Source organism: Talpa occidentalis, unplaced genomic scaffold, assembly GCF_014898055.3.
Source record: "Talpa occidentalis isolate TD23 unplaced genomic scaffold, MPIMG_talOcc4v2.1 talOcc4.3, whole genome shotgun sequence".
NCBI classification, from domain to species: Eukaryota; Metazoa; Chordata; class Mammalia; order Eulipotyphla; family Talpidae; genus Talpa; species Talpa occidentalis.
Genome location: NW_023603184.1, coordinates 78,031,424 through 78,052,929, shown reverse-complemented (window position 1 = coordinate 78,052,929; position 21,506 = coordinate 78,031,424). Strand labels below are relative to the sequence as shown.

At 34.7% G+C, this 21,506-nt stretch overlaps 1 protein-coding gene across 1 annotated transcript in view; it reads right to left on the bottom strand.

Moving 5' to 3' along the window:
- Positions 1–21,037, bottom strand: part of KYNU (kynureninase) — a 714,170-nt gene extending 693,133 nt beyond the window's left edge. Inside the window, exons 1-3 of the mRNA XM_037521827.2 lie at positions 20,855–21,037; positions 18,487–18,649; positions 7,798–7,968 (exon numbers count right to left, since the gene is read on the bottom strand). The gene's annotated coding sequence lies outside the window, so the exon portion shown is untranslated. The remainder of the gene's footprint in view (positions 1–7,797; positions 7,969–18,486; positions 18,650–20,854) is intronic.
- Between the last annotated feature and the right edge of the window lie 469 nt (positions 21,038–21,506).

Genomic DNA, 21,506 nt, shown 5'->3' with positions numbered 1-21,506 from the left:
AAAGTTCCCTCCTTGCCCCTTCCTGAAAGAGATCAAAGAAAAGTCAGGCCAAGATAGCCCACTCTCAATAAAAGGCCCAACAGTAGAAAGAAGGAATTTAGCATCTACTCACAAATCCTTCCCAGCTGTGAAAAAGCAGCAAAGGCAAGGGCAGTGTAGCGGCAGTCATTTCGTGGATCTGGCATCAGTCATGTTAAGTGGGCCCACATGTGCCTGCTAAACACACACACACACACACCCCCCACCCACCCCCACCCACCCCGCCTATGAGTCAGTTGCAAATTATTCCCAGATTGTAAGTTTTGAGGTCTTAGAGGGAAGTGAAGACAGTGAATACAGCTTACTGTGGAACAAAACAAGAGGTAGAGGTGACTCGTATAACTCCTCAAGCCTAAATCAATAATTAAAGCTCTAAACCCCTCTCCTACCTCCACTCACATCAAGGTAAACTAAGGAGACAGCAAAGATAAATCCCCAATGCCCCAACTCACATCAAGGTAAACTAAGGAGACAGCAAAGATAAATCCCCAGTGCCCCAACCACATACATAAATACATATAAATACATACACACACATAAATACCTATAAATAAGGCAAATATACATGCCTAGGAACCAAGGAACATCTCAACACAGCATGGAAATGAAAAAATGAGGGTAGAAGTCCTGGACAAATATATAGAAGACAGAAATAGATAAACTATCTGACAACAATTTGAAAACAATAAAATTTAAAATGTTAAATGAGATACTGGAAGGCCAGTCAAAGGCAGATAAGCAGATGCAAGGTCTCAGAAAGGAGATACAAGAACAAAGATAATTATTAAATAAAGATATTAAATACATAAAAAGCTCACAGAGATATTCTGAATGAAGTACATAGAAACTTAGTGCTTTTAATAGAATTAAAATGGCAGAAGAAATAATTTCAGCTGTGGAAAACTCAAATGAACAAATTGCACAGAGGAAAGAGCATCAAGACAAAGGAAAATTGAGGAAACTACAAGGAGCGACCCATATAGCGCATCAGACCTCACCGGCTGCTCTCCTCAGCAGTGTGTTTCCATTGATCTGCCTGTTCTGTTCCCTGCTCTGTCTCTGGTGGATCCTCTCATCCCACACACCTCTGGCCTGTACCCCAGTTTGTGTATGCATAAATAAATAAATCTTTTTAAAAAAAAATTCATAGTAATAATACAGGCTCACTTAAAAAAATCTAAATTTAACATTAATTCTTCAGTTGAGAAAACTAGAAAAGAACAACAAAAACACTCAAAAACCAAGTCAAGGATAATAAAAACTAGAACAGAAAAAAAGGAAATAGAAAATAAAAGTCAGTACTAAAATTCATTGAAACTAAGAATTGATTTTTGAAAAAAATAAACAAACCAAGCCATTAGCTGTGCTTATGAAAAAAAGAAGCAAGAAAACCCAAATTAATAAAATTAGAAATAAAATCAAAATAGATACTGCAGAAATACACAAAATAATAAGAACCTATTATAAGTCTTTATGCAAACATACTGGACAATCTAAAAGAAATGGACAGCTTAAATAGTCAAATTACAAGAACTGAAATTGAAAGAGTAATAAATCCTTCCCCAAGAACAAAAGCCCAGACCTATAAAAAAAGATCTATTACATATCAGACCTATAAAAAAAGATCTATTACATATCCTACTCAAATTCTTAAAAAAAAAAAAAAGAGAGAGAGGTATCTTTCCAATACATTCTGTGAAGACAACATTATCCTGGTCCCCAAACCAAATAAATATAGTATGAAAACGACAATTGCAGACCATTATCTCTGACGAACATGGATGCAAAAATTCTCAACAAAATCCTAGCAAACCAAATATAGCCACTTATGGAGAATCATCCACCATGATTAAGTAAGCTTCATCCCAGGGATGCAAGGCTGTTTCAACATACATAAACAATGCCATCCATCAGGTCAACAAAAAGCCACATGATCGTTTCAATAGATGCTGAAAAACCGTTAGGCAAGATCCATCATCTATTTATGATAAACACTCTACAAAATCGGGAATAAAAGGGAACTATACAAATAAAGCTGTATGTGACAAACCCGCCCACAATATAATACTTTTTTTAAAAAAACATTTTTTTAAGATTTATTTATTTATTTATTTATACAAGCACTGGGTACAGTCAGAAGTGCAGGAGGGTGAGAGAATTCACCAGAGCGGGGAACAGAACAGGCAGACTGACGAAATGCGCGGCAGGAGAGGTCTGTTGCGCCATGTAGGACCCTCGCCTGGCGGTCGGGGATCAAACTGGGCTGCAGAGACTGCGGGCAGCTTCACAGCTCAGCGCTCAACCGCTGCACCGCCAGGGGAGGCCCCGTCAATATAATACTTAATGGTGAAAACTGAAAGAATTTCCACTAAGGTCAGGAACAAGAGAGGCATGCCCACCATCATCACCACAGTTATTCAACATGCTCCTAAAAATCTTAGCTGAAGCAAGTGGGCAAGAAAAAGACATAAAATAACCTAATTTGAAAAAGAAAAAAATGAAACTGTCACTATTCACAGATGACATGCTAATATACTTGGGAAAACCAAAAGATTCTACAAATAAAAATTTAGAAAGAATAAATGAATAAATAAAATAGATTTAGAAAGAGTAAATGAATACAGTGGCCTCCATGGTGATGCAAGGGGTTGAGTGCAGCACTGTGAAGCTGTCTGCAACCTCTGCAGTGAGAGTTCAATCCCCAGCCAGGCAGCTATCCACATGGTGCAGCACACCTCTCCTGACTTGCCCGCTGCTCCCCTCAGCAGTGTACTTTGGTCTTATCTGTTTGTTCTGCTCCCCACTCTGTCTCTGGTGAATCATCTCACCTCCCACACCTCTGGCCTGTACCCCAGTTCTTGTAATCAGAAATAAATAAATCTTTTTTTAAAAAAGAATAAATGAATACAGTCAGTGGCATTTTTGTAGTGAACAGTGTATCAGGCCAAAGGGAAATAAGGAATATAGTTCCATTTATAATTATGCCAAAAAGAATGGAATACCTGGGAATAAACTTTACACAAGACGTGAAGGGCCTGTACAATGAAAACTATAAAACTCTACGAAAGGAAACAAAAGAAGTCACAAAGAAATGGAAAGATATCCCATGCTCATAGTTAAGAAAAAATTAATATATTTAAACTGGCCATGTTAGCCAAAGCAATTTACAGATTTAAAGAAAATACTAATGACTTTTACTGGGTAAATAGAACAATTATCAAATTTATATGGAACCATGAAAGTCCCCAAATAGCTAAAATAATCTTGAGAAAAAAGAAAACATTGGAAACATCACACTTCCTTATTTTAGACAGTATTTTCCAGCAACAGAATTTAAAACAGTATGGTACTGGAACAAAAACAGAAACCCAGACCAATGGAACAGAATAGAAAGCCTGGTGATAAATTCATATAAATATTGACAGTCTATTTTCAACAAAGGAATTATGGCCCCACTCTGGAGGAAAGATAGCCTTTTTAAATAAATGGTGCTGGGAAACATAAATAGCCACATGCCCCCCCGCCAAAAAATAATAATAAAGCAAGACCCATGTTTAACACCATACAAGAAAATTCATTCAAAATGGATTAAAGATTTGAACACAAGAACAAAAACCGTGCAGCACTTAAAAGAACATATTGAGGATACACTATAGGATATCTATTGACACTACCACAAAGATATATTTAGGAATACAACTCAAATAGCAAGGGAAACAAAAACAAAAAAAACCAGGTTGGACTATATCAAACTTAAATGTATTTGTATCTCAAAAGAAACCATCGCAAAAAAAGAAAAGAAACCTACACAATGGAAAAATTATTTGCATATCATACATATGACAAAGGGTAATCTCCAAAATTTATAAATTACTTTCACAATCCAAGAGCAAATAAAAAGACAACCCAATTTAAAAAATGGGCAACTTATCTCTATAGACACTTCTTTAAAGAAGATAGTCAGATAGCATTAGATATTTGAAAAATGTTCAACATCATTAATTATAAGAGAAATGCAAAATCAAAACCATACTGAGATACCACCTCACCCCTGTGAGAGTGGCTTATATAAAAGGGAATTAAATTAACAAATGTCAGGGTTGTGGTGAAAAGGAACTCTCATTCATTGTTGATGGGAATGCAAGCTGGTGCAGTACCTGTTGAAAATGGCATGGACATTTCTCAAGAAAATAAAAATGGAAATTCCATTTCACCCAGCAATACCACTGTGAGGTATTTATCCAAGTAATATGACAAATCTAATATGAAATCTATTTACACCCATGTCTACAATTGCCAAATTATGGAACCAACTCCAGTGTCCTCCAATAGATGAATGGTTACAGAAACTGTGGAGCATATATTCAATGGAAGAATAATGAAATGGTGGCATTTGGGACAAACTGGATAGATTTTGAGGTGATTATGTTGAGTGAAATCAGTCAAAAAGTAAAAGACAGATTTCAGATGGTCTTACTCATCTGTGGAATATAAATACCACAGAACAATTAGACACAAACAATAGAAGAAAGGAAAATTTGAACTTTGCAAAAATAAGATAATTGTTATCAGGGGGACAATGGAAAGGCTGGGGAGAGGCAGATGGCGTATGGATGTGGGTGGTTTGGTGGAGGGGAAAAATAAATAAAAATATTTTGAAAACTAAGTTAGTGATAGTTAGTACTTGAAATAAGGTAGTAGCAATAAATGTGAAGTGCAAAGAATGTATGCAAACTATTTCCACGATTGAGAATAAAAAATACTTTGATTAGCCACTTGATCCATTGAATGCAAGGTGGAGGATAAAAAGACATTCAAGATAGTTTCTAGATCTTTGGCTTGGGAACTGAATAAATAATATTCTTTATGATGGGGAATATAGGTGACAGGAGAGGAGATTAAAGTGTTTATTTTAGGAAAAATCTCTGCAAAAGAAGTCTCTGTCAATATATATTAGGTAGATATATAGGTAGGTATATTAATAGACATACAGAAATAGTTGATTGGCTTATATTTACACTACATGGAAATAATCTTAAATATGCAAACCCATAGTTGTGCAAATGACTAATAAACTAAGGAGTCTAATTAAAGGGGACTAAAGAAAAATAGTATAACTATGGTCTTCTGGGAACATCAGGATGTAAATGATAGATGAAGGAAAAGGATCCAGGAAGTTATAAAGTGATTATGGGCCACCCCAGTGGCGCAGCGGTTTAGCACTGAGTTGTGAAGCTGCCCGCAGCCTCTGCAGCACCGGTTCGATCCCCGGCTGCTCCCCGGCCACCAGAGGAGGGTCCCACATGGCGAGCAGACCTCTCCTGCCGCCCGCTGCTCCCCTCAGCAGTGTGCTTAGGTCCTTCTGCCTGCTCTGCTCCAGGCTCTGGCTCTGGTGAATTCTCTCACCCTCCTGCGCTTCTGACTGTACCCAGTGCTTGTATAAATAAAATAAATAAATCTTAAAAAAAAAAAAGTCAGACTGTCTTTTAAAAAAAAAGTGATTATGGCAGTAATAAAACTATCAAGAGTTTTTTAGAAGTCAAGGAAGGAAAAAAAAATTCAGTAAGAAAATGTTAAAAACATTACAGAGAGACTGAATATAATGTAATGCTTGAATTTGAAAGCCAGAAGGATATGGTGACATGATTGAGAGAAATTTCATTGGATTGATGTGGATACAAGACTGATAACAGCTGAGAATTGAATATAAGTTGCAAATTTATAGACGGCTTTGGAAAACATGGTAGCTCTATTAGACCCACACTGTTGGGACAAATGCACGTATACTGGTATACTGACAGCAGAATTATATGCTAATTTAATCATATTGGTGCCATTGCCACCATCTTTCCTTGAAGTCAGATAGACAGACTAGTGACAGTATTTTTGAACCCTTTTGTATGCCATAAAATTACATAGGACAGACTGCAGATCAGATAAGACTAATTTTCTTTGTTAGTGCACAGATTTATTCATGAGACCTAATCAAATTGATATTTCACTGAAAAATCTATACATGTGGTAAAAGAGATATTTTACTAGTTTAATCATGCCAAGTTCAGAACGAGTTGTATCAGATTTTGGTGTGAACATACAGTTTTATCAGTGTTTCTAAAGACTCCTAGAATTGATTCTTCTTTAGAATAGAGAATGCCTCATTAGCCACTGACACATCATAATTGCCATATACTCTATTTAAATCTAGTTCTTGTTAGGGATGTCTCAGCTCTGTAATAACCCTGTCAGTCAATCTGCCACACATTCTTATGTGTAGGAAGTTCTCTTGAAAACTTCAAGCTATTATTGAATACTGGTGTTTGGACATTACCCTCACTAATAGGTTTTAATGCTTGATAAGAAAGGACATTTTACTAGAACAACTTTCTCTCATAGTCTCTTATCCTCATTTGCCAGGAGGGAAATAATATAGTATAACAATAATGTGGTACTGGAATGGGATATTGGCACAGCACTTAAAATCTAGTGTCAGTTATGTTACTAACGATGTACTTGAAAAAAATCCTGTAAAGTCTTGAATATTTATAATTCTTATGGTAAAATGAGGAGCTCTAAGAGAAAATCCCTAGGGACACTTCAGGTCTAAAATGATTCTTGTCTCTACATGATTTTGCATCTTGCCTCCTCTCAGACAAAGTAAAGGATATTGGCTATTTGCAAACACCTGGGGTACAAAACATTCTGTTAGTATTGACATCATATTCACCTCAATGTCATTCCTTTGGAATGGACATGTGCAAGAGATAAAAGATAGCTGAACATCTTTTTTTTTATCAAGGTTTGATAAGTGAAATTGAAGAGAATCAACTATGAGTGAAAACTGCAGAACAGAACACATCTAGGGAACACTAAAGTATGACTTCAAATAAGGTGACATAGCTGTGAGCAGGCTGGAAAAAAGCAGCATCAAACACTCTAGTTCAATACATTGAAAATAAACCTATCTTTTTCCACAAAATGGGGACTTATTAAACCTCCTAAAGGCAGAGGGAACTGAACTTCAGATTCTATAAATAGTGGCAAGCCCCTCAACACTGCAGGATGATATCTAAAAGAACAGAATGAGGTAACAAGTGTTCATTAGTCTCTGGTGCTGTTAATAGAATCAGAAGTTTTTGTCAAAGGCCTCTCCTTCACTCTTATATTGATAGTCATCTAGGTTGATAGATAGGTAAATAGACAGGTTTTTTTGTTTTTGTTTTTGTTTTTTACCAGATCTCATTTATTCTAGAGCATTTGTGAGGATGTGCTGAATAAAATGTTTTGTATTTGTCCAAATTCCCTAGAACATACAGTGGTCTCATTTTAATCTGGCAGATGTAAATTTATGTTGAATCAACTTTGTACCATTGTTTGGAACAAAGAGTTTCATGATATAATTCACTTTATAAAATATTTTTTGCTGTCAGCTATATTTCCAATTCCTTATTCCTACAATTCCTTGCACCTTTCATTCTACTTTTATAGTTTTATTAAAATCAAATGTATAGATTAACCATTCATTTACAAATTGATGTGTTTTCAGGGGGGTACAGTTTCACACCTCAACATGTGAATGTGCTGCACTGCCACCAAAGTTTCAGGATACTACCTTATTACTTTTCACTCCCCTATGATCACCACCATATTTTTCAGCATCTAAGAGTTGTTTTTACTGTGTTTTGCTGGCTTGTTTTCTTTGGTCATTTATATTTCACAAATGAGTGAAATTATCAGATTGTCTTTCAATTTCTGACTTACTTTACTTAGCATAATCACCTCATGTTCCAACCATATTGTCATGAAGGGCAGAATTTAATCCTTTTGATTAACTGAGTAGTATTCCCTTGAGTACATATATCACAGTTTCTTTATGCAGACATCTGTCAATCAGCATGTAGGATGATTCTGTCTTGGCTTTTGTAAATAATTCTGCAATGAGTAAAGACATATAAAATCTTTTTGTAATAGTGTTTTCATAGTCTTTGAATAAATACCTAGAAATGGTATTACTGGATCATATGGTATTTCCATTTTTAGCTTTTTAAGGAATCTCTATATCATTTCCATAGAGGCTGTACTAACTTATATTCCTACCAACAGTGAATGAGTGTTCCATTTTCCCCATATCCTGAACAATATTTGTTGCTTTCAGACTTTTCGATATATTCTGTTATTATAGGTGAGAGGTGACATGTCATTGTGGCTTTGATTTGTATTTTCTTTGTCATAAGTAATATTGATAAATTTTCATATACTTATGGGCCATCTGAATGTCTTCTTTGGAGAAGTGTCTATTTAAACATTTGCCCATTTTTTGACTGAGATTTGTTTTTTTGGTTTTTGTTGTTGAATTTTATGAGTTCTTTACATATTTTAGAAATTAAACCCTCATTGGATATATGATGAGAAATCATCATACTTTTTAGATACTACTGTTTTTTGTGGAGGGTTCAATAATATAACAAAATATTTTAAGTTTTATATACTCCCGTTTCTTTATTTTTTGCTTTTAATTTCCTTGCCATTAGAGTTGAGTGCCAAAATACATTTCTGAGTTTGATGTCCAGGAATGTATCACCTATAGTTTCTTCTATGCATTTTTCAGTTTCAGGCCTTATGTCCAAGTTTTTAATACATTTGAAATTTATTTTTGTGTATAGAGTTAAACAATGATCTGTTTTTACTTTTTTTGCATGTCTGTCCAAATTTCTCAATGCAGTTTTTTTGAAGAGGCTTTTCTCTACCCATCAAATAATCAAGGTACCTTTGTCATAAATTGTCAATATATGTGTGGGTTTATTTCTAGCCTTTTGATATCATTTCACTTGTCTGTATTTCTGTTTTTATCTAATATCATACTATTTGTATTACTATTTCTTTCAAGTACAAAGTCAGGGAACATGATACTTAGCACTTTTCTTAAGTTTAGGGAAATCTCAGTTATCATTTATCTGAATAGTGTCTCTATTCCCTTCTCTCTTTCTTCAGTCTCTGTGTTAATTATTATCCTTGTGTTCCTTCTACTAATGGACTCTGACATTTCACACAGAGTGTCATTTTTTTTAAATCTTACCTCTCCATTTTTGCTTAAGTTGTCTTCTATTTTGTTTGTGCTACAAGATCAAACTTAGTAAGAGCATTCCATCGTTTCTTGAGTTCTTGAATTTTATTTTACATTTCTATCAGTTCTACTTGGAATTTTTTTTAATAGCTTCAATTTCTTTGATAAAGATTTCTTTCTGGGCCTGGACATTTTTTTTCTGATATTGTTTCTGTGGTTAATGGAGAATCTAGAACTATATTGAGTTTCTTCATGCTTGTTCGTCTAAATATTTTTTTTCTGTTAGCTCTTCCAATTCTGTGTCATAATGCTTGGTATTTGTTGATTTGTCTTTCTTTTTCAGCTACTCAATTCTCTATCCCCTGCACTGGGTTTTTTCCTGCTGTTACTGGTCATTTTTCCCCTGGTAGATGATGCTGTGGCGTAGTTATGAATTCATCCTTATTTATCTTAGTAGTCCATGGCAGTGTTAGAAAGTGAGGAGTCCACTAGGTAACAGAATTCACAGTCTTAGCATAGGGCGGTGGCACACATAGGCAAGGGAAATGCATGTCACTGCTTCTTTCTCAATGACCTGACAAAGCTCAAATCCACCAGTCTATTTTTAAGATCCCTACCACTGTATTTATGTGGATAGCTACATTTTCCCAGTCTCAGAAAGTTTTGTTATCCAAGAAAAAGAAATTATCACTCCCATTATCACCAGTTCGACCCGCTAGGACTCATCCTTCTATCCCAGGTCTCAGTCAGCAAGCAGGCGAGTATTTTATATTCACTCTAAAAGTCACCTGTGCTAGTTTGTGCACACCAGAGTTGATGACCTCTCACACTTTGCTCCTTGGACAAATTGGCCACAGCTGCCCACCCTCTCTCTGCTCTCAATCAACCACATCAGGAGAAAAAAAAAATAAATGTCATTCCATCCACACTGATGATGAGCTACTAAGATTTACATGTGAGTTATAGTTGGTTCTGGTTATTCTTTGGAGAGACACTTGCCTATTACTACTCTACCAGTGTTGTTGGGGTCTTATTTTTTATTGCAATAGCCTACTTACATAATTTTTATATAAGGAGAGATAATTGCTGCTGCATTTGAAAATTATTCATAGTATAAAATACCATCACAATTCTGTTAGTTTTCTATGAATTTCCCAACTGAATGTTCTCCCCCCGCCCTTTAAAATTATATTTTAGTTAACTTTCTACCCTCATTCAGTGTTTTCTACAAAGGTACATACTAGGACATCCAGACAGTACTCTATTTTGGAATACTGATTCACAAACTTGAGGGTATTAGCTCCAGTAGTTTTTTGAAATTTACCTGGTGATTCTAATCTATAGTCAAATTTGAAAACCATGACCTATCCAGGTATTTAATAGTATCTCTTGTTTTTAATATGTGCAGACAGAGCTTACTTGTAGATTTTTATGAGCTCCAATAATATTTTTATATCTGTGACTGATTTTGACTAAAAGTATTCTCGCTGTAGTTGCAGTGTTTTTTAGTTATTGTGCAGTGGCTTAATGGGTCAAGTGAGTTTAGATTCAAGATTTGTTTCTGGCCCAGAATTCATCCATATGTCAAACATAATACTGTGTGCATTCATTTTCATTATGTCATGTAACTGTACTAATAACTCAGTCAAACAGATAAGATTACTCTTGGTTTGCAAAAAAGAACAACAAAAGTCAAAAATTTAAATTAAGTGTCTAAAGCCATACTAATGCAGCTATAATTATAAGCTCCTACTGGCTCCTACTCCATGCTCTATTTAGTGTTTAATATGTAAATTTCAAGGTCAGTACTGATTATTCTGTAAGTATTGCTTTATTTCCTCTACTCAGTGACTTTGCTCTCCATAATAATATAGATTTATAATTTGCTATTAAGTCACAATTTTGAGGAACTCTTCTTATAGCTTATTTTCCCAGTGGACATTCAAATACCTGAAAACCATATCATTGAAAAACGTGATTTAAGAAAATATTGTCATCTAAAGAATGCCATTGTTTATCAAATGTGCATTTTTATCATTGCTGTTCCATTTCTAATGGGAGATAGGCCTCCTTAAAACCTTACATGGCATTTTTATTTTCCTGAATCAAAACATTTTAAAATCCCTTTGAAGAAAAAGGTTGAAAAGAATTCCCTATGTCACATGTGGTTTTTATCTAAATACTGAAGTCCATTAATGGGTAGCTATTCTTTATATAAAACCCTATTTGCTTTGCTTTCAATTATTTACTGATTCTATTCAGTAAATTTCAAAACTGGAAATAAAATTTATCTGTTCTGTAGTTCTCACATTCTGGTTTATTTTGAGTCAGACAGTCTTTCTACTGTGTAACTAATTGAAGCTCGAGGCTGCTTATTTAGCCAACAATTATAATATTCCTAAGGTCCTCCTCCTCTAATAATGACTTAGGCAAAGGACATTAATTTAGCCTTCTTACCAACTTCTTTATACTCCTTAATGCAGTTTTTGGAGAGTAGCCACTTATGATTCCAACGATTGTTCAACTTGCTTTCCCGTCTTTAATACATTTAATTCCTAAACCCAGCTATGGACTCTCTTCCAAAGAACTTCTGCAAAGTTTATTCTATTAACATTGGTATTTGCACCTGACTTTGCAGGCTTTGCTGACTTTCTAATTTTGACAAATGGATTTTTTTAAGTTATCGTTTCATATGTGATCACTTAAAGTAGAACATGTGTGGATATTCTTGTGAAAAAATCCTATCACTTATGAGCAGATTATTCAAGTATCTTTTGTACATTGGATTGAACCTGTACACTATTCTTATATTTAAAAACAGTTGTGTTCTTCTATTTAAAGTAGCTGTATTCTATTTAAAACACCTTTTGAAATTTGTTTTGTTTGGGCTTTCAGACTCTTTCTGCATTAATAGTATATTCTTTAATTTGCAGTTTTGCATTTTCTTAATGTAATACAAGGTGATCTTACCCTTCATCTTATTAATAAACATTATCTTGGTTATTCTCATGCCATCAATTTTCCAACAATATTAAAAATATTTGGTTAAGTTCCAAATAAAGAAATTATTTTGAAATTTAATTTAGGAATTGATTATATTTTAGGGTAATTTGGAGAGAAATGACATTCTTTTTTCCAGATACATAGTATATGTTTCTGCTCATCAAAATCAAATGTGACCTCACCAAATGTGACCTCAGTTATCTTTCAAATGAAACTTTTTTTGAAATATTTTAATATCTCTCATACTTATTGTTGTTTTCAGTCTTATATTTTAAACTATATTGAAAGATATGCAAGTGGTAATGATTAATTTTATCTAATTTTTATCATATTACATCCCCCACATCATCAGATTGTCTTCCAGTCTTCCAGACTTTAATAGCTCTGATATTAGTATGTTTTCTTGTTTATATTTGCATCTTATTTCTTTTTATTTTAAGATTTATTTATCTGTACAAGCAATGTGTACAGTCAGAAGCACGGGGGTGGGGAGTGAGAGAATTCACCAGAGCCAGAGTGGGGAGCAGAACAGGCAGAAGGACTGAAGTATACTGCTGAGGGGAGCAACTGTCATGGCAGGAAAAGTCTGTGCGCCATTTGGGAACCTCCCCGGTGGCCAGGGATCGAACCGGCACTGCAAAGGCTGAGGGTAGCTTCGCAGCCCAGCGCTCAACCACTGCGCCACAGGGGAGGCCCTGCATCTTATTTCTTATATGAAAGTTATTTATTTCTTTTTGGAGGAAATAACCATGAATGTCTTGTTAACCATTACATCTGCGGTCTTTGAACATTATTTACCTCACATAACAGGCTCAACAATTATTTCTGAAACTGCTCTTTAAAATAAATAAAATATAGTTGTATTCAAATTCAATCTGAGAATCAATGCATTTTAATTATGTTGATCCCTGTAATTTACATTTATGGTGAGGATAGATCTATTTATCCTTATTTTACTTACCCTCCTTCTTTAAAATGTCTTTTTCCTTTCTTTCTTACTGCTAGTAGTGAAACTTTATTTCTTTTTGCTTAGAAATATTTAACATATATGTAACTTTAAAAATAAATCTACATTTAAGCACCAAAAGAGATACTACCTATCAACAGCCTATCTAGTGTAGAGGAAAAAATCTGACAACTATTTTTCTTGTTTCTAAAATTCTTTAACATCTTTTTGTTAAAAGTTCCTGATATATTGTAACTGGATTATTTTCATTATTTTGAAATAATAGATGAAGCATGATTTTTATATTTGTTACATAATCTACGTAGTATCTGAAATGACTATTTTTTTTTAAAGATTTATTTATTTGTTTATTTATACAATCACTGGGTACAGTCAGAAGCTCAGGAGGGTGAGAGAACTCACCAGAGCCAGAGGGGAGAGCAGAGCAGGCAGACTGACGAAGTACACTGCTGAGGGGAGCAGTGAGCGGCAGGAGAGGTCTGTGCGCCTGCAATGACTATTGTTATAAAAACCAGATATATTCTAGGATTTAAGTTAAATTCTGAAACTAACAATTTCCTTTTTATAAAAGTTTTTTTTTTCCAAAACCCAGTGTGCTTATCTTTTTATTTTGTATTTCTAATTTTGTAATTCTTATATGCTGTGTTTCATCACTGCTATCTCTTTTTAATGTTTCTGTTTCTTGTCTCTCCAGTTGGATCCAGTTTTTCCTTTGGGCGCTAACAGTGAGTTTTATAGAATGTGATTTAATAGATGGTAGATCTAGGTAGACCGTGTGGCCTCATTAGGTAGATCTGTTACAATTCAAAGGCTACCTAGGAAATTCCCATAAATGAAATACAAGGGAAGGGCCTGGCAGAGTGACAGCAAATGTCAGCAATGATCCAGTAGTTGGTACTCTTGAAGGTCTTATCACTATTTTGAGTTGGAAATTATGGTTTAAAGAATATAAGTATTGCTCAAATCATTTAAGTTATACGTTGTAGGATTGAGAAATTAATTTATAATTTGGGGTAAATAACGAGGGACACTTAGTAATGGATCATTGAATTAACAGGTCTACAATTTTTTCTATTATTCTTTAATATATAAATGATTCCTTTTGAATAGAAATCTGGAATTCAGTTTGTTTCTGCTATGGGAATGGAGAAATGAGGGACATGATCCTAGAAAGTATGTGTAGAAATGTGATTAGGGTAGACTCTCAGATTATACAGTGACATATTCAATAGATTTATATTTTCCTGAATAATCCTTGATTTGTTCAAATAGGGTATTTCCATTCCCTTCAGACTAAGGTACACATTATTTAATATGCCTTATAAAGTGCCACATTATCTGACAACTTCTGATTTATCTTGATTCTAGATAATCTTCTCTCACTGTGTTATCTTAACACACACTATTCCCTCTGCTACAAGAGTTGTCCTTTGTTTTTCCTTCTAGCAAAATATGCTAATCATCTGAAGTATCTCCTCCATTGTAAAATCATATCTGTACCAAGGGACTGAAAAAGGTGTTTATCAAAGTCTCCAATGAGCATTATGCTTACCTTCATTTAGAATACTTAACAAAGCATCTTTTTATATATTCTTTAGACCCATTTTCAGACATACAGTTCTGGAAAGCAGGGTCATGTTTCCCCCCTGGAGTAATCCCTGTACCAAGCACTTTGCCTTTCAAATGGCAAGCAAGTAATACATATATGAGGGCACAGGGGGAGATTCAAGAAAGGGAATTAAGGCTTCTTTTTTATTACCTATATTGCTTCCTCACCAAATGCTGTATCTACTTCTCATCCAGAAATAAATTAATCCAAAGCAAAAAGGTTTTAGGTAGGGGGGCCTCCCCTGGTGCCACAGAGGTTGAGCACTGGGCTGCGAGACTGCCGGCAGCCTCTGCAGGGCCGGTTCGTTCCCAGGCCGCTGGCAAGGGTACCACAAAAAAAAAAAAAAAAAAAAAAAAGTAAGAACTGTTTTTTTTTTTTCCCCCTAATCCAAGACATTAATAACATTTTTTGGATCCAGTTATATTACATAGACCATAAACTGGACAGTTTATTGTAAAGGGGACCTAATTAGAGTTCAATCACCTAAGTGGGTAATTCTGAAAATAACAAAGTCTTAGCCTTGGCATGTACTGTGCTATTTTATATATATATATGTGCATGTATGTATAGTCACACACATACATATACACACATGTACATACATGTATGTATATATATAAGATAAAAGTACACACACATATATCTTAGGTAAAAGTAGAGTGAATATGACATAGTTGGTTGTGATTAGAATATGTGTACTTTCTTTTTCCTGTCCACACCTTTCAACTGCAGGTTACAGTACAAAAAAGAAGACACTTATAAAATTCAAAACATCCTAGACATCACACACCTGAAATTAAATTAGCATATGTAAGCATAAGCTTTCTTTATTTGTATGGCAATATTATCCATAAATGTAAAACTGGAATTTAGGAAGATCAAATATTTATTCTCGATCAGAATACCAAATTGTGCCACCTCCCACATAAAGATATTCTTTATATTTTTAACTCTTATAGCTAGTTAGTTGTGCTTTTTATATTTTAAGCAAAAGGACAATGTCCAATAAGTGGAACAACTTTAGGTACATTTTTGATATAAAGTAATTGATACTATAAGTGTAGACATATAACAGAAAAGAAAGCAAATAGAACTTTAAAGAAGGGAACACTTTTAGTGAAAACAAAGAAATAAATGATCATTTCCTTTCACTTTTCAGATAGAAATATATAGGGAAGGGACATGTGTCATGCACTCCTTATTTCAAAGAGGTATTTTTTAATACTTTATTTGTATTTTAAATAAAATTGTAAAGACTAAGATTTTTTAAAAGCTTACCGAGACACATGAACAAAAATACAAAAAGTATCCTATAGGGGGCACTCAAGTACTATGAACTGAAACATCTGCTTTTTTCCAGTCAGATTTTGTTTAAATGGAAAGGGGTAGACTTACGGGTACATATTCATCTTATATTTTATATAAAGAAAAAAAGTGAGTAAATAAATGAAAATGCTCCGTTACAATTCAACTATTCCCCAATGAATGACAAATGGATGTTAAAAGATATGATTAAACGGCATTCTGAACCTTATTCAGAAAGCATAAACGTATGATAGTGTAGACAGATGAGTTGGTCTGTATTTTCAAGAATTGTTCTATATTATAGTTCAATGCCAGAGATAATTATCATTCTTTTCTGGAGACATTTAGTTTCATAAAACAGTAAAAAGTGCTTCATTCTTCTGGGTTTTAGAACAGAATAATAAGAGAAACTATTTAAATTACTTTTGAAATAATACTCCTAAAGGGGAGTTAGTCTGCCACTTACACAGAGAAATTATAACAAACAATGGTGATTGATTTTTTGGGAGGGGGTCAGGGAAAGGTGGGGAGAGTTTAAGGCACAACTAAAATCTTTCCTAGCAGCTTCTGTGTCAGATGTTATTTCTACTGAAGTACATTTTGGTAACTAATATTTTACTTCAGCAAAAACTTAAATGAAAGCCTGTGATGGCACAACTGAAATTGAAAATTTGTGTTTTTGTTTTTGTTTTCTTTTGAGTTATGGGACAGTAGAGGGGGAAATTGTCTTTAGGTGTTGAAATTGTCACTGTAAAGAAGTTCCTTTTTGTTTTAATATGGTCAGTATCAGGATAGCTTAAACATTAGCCCCTAGATGACCTCAGGTTAAGCATATGAGTCTTTGTAAGCAAGTGAAAGTTTTGTTGTTTTCAGAGAATTGTGCTTAAGGTAAGCTTTTGACTTTGAAAACAGTCATGTGTGAGTGCTAAGTGCTTCCTTTCATTAGCTTCTTATTCACCACTACATATTTGCAAATAATGAAATCACTTCTAGTACCATCTGTGACATCCATAACTTGAAACCCCAGTCTGCAAGTATGATTGAGTCCTGCAGTTTGTTTGCATTATGAAGCAAGATATTAAACTCAGGTTCTTGATGCACTTTGAAGGGATCAACTTTTAAATTAAGAGATGACAATTGGTAACTATTAAGATTTCTTGGATTTAACACATTTATAATGGGCAAAGAGGATTTTCTGGACTAATCTTGAATAGAAAACTGTTATATTGCCCAAAAAAATATTAAGCTATGTGTTCTATTTTAGATTGGGAAACTGACTACCATAAATCTAAATTGTAGGGAGGAGTAGAGGGCAGAGAAAACCAGTTTTCAGAGCTGCAATATCAGCCTCATAGTTGCCTCTCTAACATGAATGAGGCTATACGTTGCTTTCATTTACAACCTACAGCTTGGAGTATGGTTGGTTCTAAAAACTACTCAGCCAAACTCAGGCTTGGTAATTAGTTCTCCTTCAATATATTTTATAGTTTGTAAACAACAGATTATATTACTCTGTCTGTGCTATTTGCACAGTGGTTAGATGTGCCTTTTGGAAAAGTCCAAATTGATTAATTATTACCCTAAGTTCTTGAATAAAAAGAGAAGACTAATATCACCAATCCTTTGACTAATCTTTTATATACATATTCTTTGAATATAGGTCAATTTGTAGTTTGGTATATAAATATATATATATATATATATATATATATTTCTTTTTACAAAAAATCAACACACTTTTCAGGTACAGACCAGTAAAAATCATAAAAAACTATCATTTTTCATTCTTTCTTTTGGCAAGAATAAACAGGAAGTTAAATTATAGTAAATTAGATTTGATATCCAACTAAGGATAAAATTGAAACTTATTTAGAAATAAATACATTTAATCACAAAGAACAATAGAATAACATAAATAAAAATATCTTGGTCATTTTATGTTCAAGCATAGCTATTCATACTCTACTTATATTGTTTGCTTGTGAATAACTTTGTCTTAACACTTTTTGTTATTGTTGTGTCATAGGGTTTGCAAAAATATGTGAATGATACCCTTGATAAAATCTATTTACAATGTAGAATGTAGCAATGAAAAGTAATAAAAGCATTTAATGGTGTTCAACTATAATTTAACTTTGCCAGTATTCATGCATGAAACCACATATTTTCACAAATCCTGATAAATATGCACAGGTCTAAATGTCACTATTTTTCTTCCCATAAGAGAAGTTTGACACCAAATTAGGGCATTCTGTTCTGGACTAGAAAGATCCTTTTTGCATTTGAGATTTTATTGTGATTAAAAAGTATAATTTTCATAATAGAAAAACATTTTAGAGGGCAAGGATATATCCTACCCAAGAACGTTGATTTTTTTCTACTTAGAAAAAAAAATGTTTTAGGAAAGTTAGATCTGTAAGTTTTCTTTAAGGCAAACTTTTAAAAATATAAAAACTCAACATTAAGAGTATTTCACTTCGCACACACCTATTTAGTACTTACTCTGTGACAGGCACTGTGCCCAAATGGAGCTGTTGACAGCCTCTGAAAAGCAATTCCCAGCGGGAATTAAGAAGGTACACCTTGAAGAAAGGTTTGTTTTTTCTCGTCTTCCTTTTTAATTTTTTTCTTCTTTTTACTATTTTTAAATTTATGAAGGCCTTTACTGATAAAGGAATAGAAAAAATAGAGCATTACAATTCTTATAAAATCCAACAAGACAAAGCAAAACAATCTTTCCTAAAGTAAAAAGCAAATAAACAAAATCAACTAACTTGGCCAAAGATACCATAACCACAAAGTACTTTTTATAATTTAATAGCAACTCATTTATTAGAGTATATGAAAAGTGCAATTAATATAATTCTGATATTCTATCATCTTGGCTCTCTGTCAATTGCCTGTACTAAAACTTTATCTTTGTCATTGTATTATTCTGTTGCCTTCAGATATAAGGGTGTTTTCCATGGTACAAGATACAGGGAACAGCAGATATAGGAAAGATTAAACAAGTTCAAGAGAAGAAGTGAAAAGCCATTATTCAGCAATAAGACAAATGTCTCTGTTGCTGGGTATCCAGTGTAGGGGAAAGCCCTACAAAAAGATTATATGGGTATGAGGGTTAGAAATTGTGAAATGCTAAAGAATATATAAACAAATCTTTGGAAAATACCATTTTGATACAAAATAGGGAATTATTATTTTTTAAAGACTTATTTATTTAGGTACACAAGAACTGGGGTACAGGCTAGAGTTGTGGGGCAGTGGGGTAGTGAGAGGATTCACCAGAGACAGAGTGGGGAACAGAACAGAGAGACTGAAATATACTGCTGAGGGGAGCAGCAGGAGACAGGAGAGGTCTGCTGTGCCATGGGAGTTGCTCCCTGGCTGGCCAGTGATCTTGGCGACAGAACTTGTGATGCAGAGGCTACATATATCTTCACAGTGCGTTGCTTAACTCCTTATACCACCAGGGAGGCCCCAAAGTAGGCAATTATTAAATATAAAATAGATAAAGTGCCTGAAAGAATCATTAGTAATTGCTATAATAAAAATAAATGAATAAAATTAGAACTTGACTTTTGTGAGGTTTTTTTTTTTTTTTTTTTTTTTTTTTTTATTTTGTTCTCTGAGTCTGTGTGTCTCCTCAACACAACAGAATCCCAGGGTCTGATTAATCTGGAAGAAGACACTGGCAACATTTCTGAATATTCTGAATTTGCTGCCAAGTTCTAGATCAAGGAAAGTTTGATATGCTGGTTGAACTAAATTTTGGTACCAACTCAACATCTTTGAATACATATTTTGAGATTTTTTTAATTTTGTCAATTCTAAGAGAAGACAGGTTTCTCTCTAAAGGTTTACCTGTAAAGATATTTTCCAAGAAAAATGCAGCCTGGATTTTATGGGATGGCCTCGTCTGTGGCTTCTGTGTGTTATAACTGCAGTTTCCAACAGACTGGTTCCCACAAAATCCTAGTGCATCAACCCATTAACACAGGGATGATATTTGTTTTAGATTATAAACTCCACTAGTGCTTATAGATGATGCCTATTTTTGTTATACTTATTTGCATGGTGCTGAATACTGTGGCTGTTACATAATATATAGATCTTTAGTGAATTAATGAATGCAAAGCCCCTAGCGCACAATCCTCTGAGTTAGGTAGAATTTAAAGTAGCATCAACAAAGTTCACTACATAATACAGGGAAGGGTCAGGATCAAGGACTGTTTCTGCCATTAATAAAATATGTGATTGGGCCTCCTCGGTGGCGCAGCGGTTGAGTGCTGGGTTGCGAAGCTGCCCCTGCCCGCAGCCTCTGCAGTGCCGGCTAGATCCCCTGCTGCTCCCCGGCCACCGGAGGAGGGTCCCACATGGCTCTCAGACCTCTCCTGCTACCCGCTGCTCCCCTCAGCAGTGTACTTCGGTCCTTCTGCCTGCTCTGCTCCCCGCTCTGGCTCTGGTGAATTCTCTCACCCTCCCGTGCTTCTGACTGTACCCAGTGCTTGTATAAATAAATAAATCTTTAAAAAAAATAAATAAATTAAAAAAAATATGTGATCTCTGGGGGCCTCCCTGGTGGCGCAGGGGGTTAAGCACCGCACTATGAAGCAATCCAAAGCCTCTGCAACAAGAGTTCAATCCCTGGCTGGCCAAGGAGCAACCCATCTGGCACAGCAGACCTCTCTTGTCTTGCTCGCTGCTCCCCTCAGCAGTGCATTTTGGTCAGACTGCCTGTTCTGTTCCCCACCCTGTCTCTGATGAATCCACTCACCCCCCGCATCTCTGACCTGTATCCCAGGTGTTCTATGCATAAATAAATAAATAAATCTTAAAAAAATAAAATATGTGATCTCAGAAGACTCACCTTTCCTTGTTTAAGGTTTTCCATGTGTAAAATGTAGTAATCTAGAACTGAAGAATGTTTTTTCCAACTCCAACAATCTGTTTCAAACTAAACTGAAAAGCAAAATGCGAGGACAGAAAAGACATAAGTAGGTAGAAAAAGACTTCAAGAACTTGCTCAGACCAGGGCATTCTGACCATGGAGATCAGGCAACCAACCCCCAGCATGAAATGCAAACTTAGTTCTAGCAGCTGGAGTAGGGGAAGTGGAGGTCACCATGACCCGAGTCTGTCAGTATCAAAAAGCCCTGAGAGGAACACGCCTTATAATCAGCAACTGACTTGAAACTTAAGGGCTATTTCCACACAAGTAAAGTGGCAAGGGTTTTAGTGACCTTTTGGTATTTCTCTGTTACCGTTCTCCTCCCACAACATACATTCACTGATTGCATTATTACTGATTGTGCCTTCAGAAGACATCCAAAAAGCAAAATAGAATTTGTCTCTTGAGTCTATAATGTTACTGTGAAAAGCAATTGTTGCTTGATGAGGCTGTGTAAATTGTAAACACTGTTTTCTTTTTCTTCTTGGGTCAAAGGTTTATCAAACAAGAATCAGAAAACATAAAAGAATCCGTATTTTTCCTATAAAAGTTATCATCCACTATCTGTTGC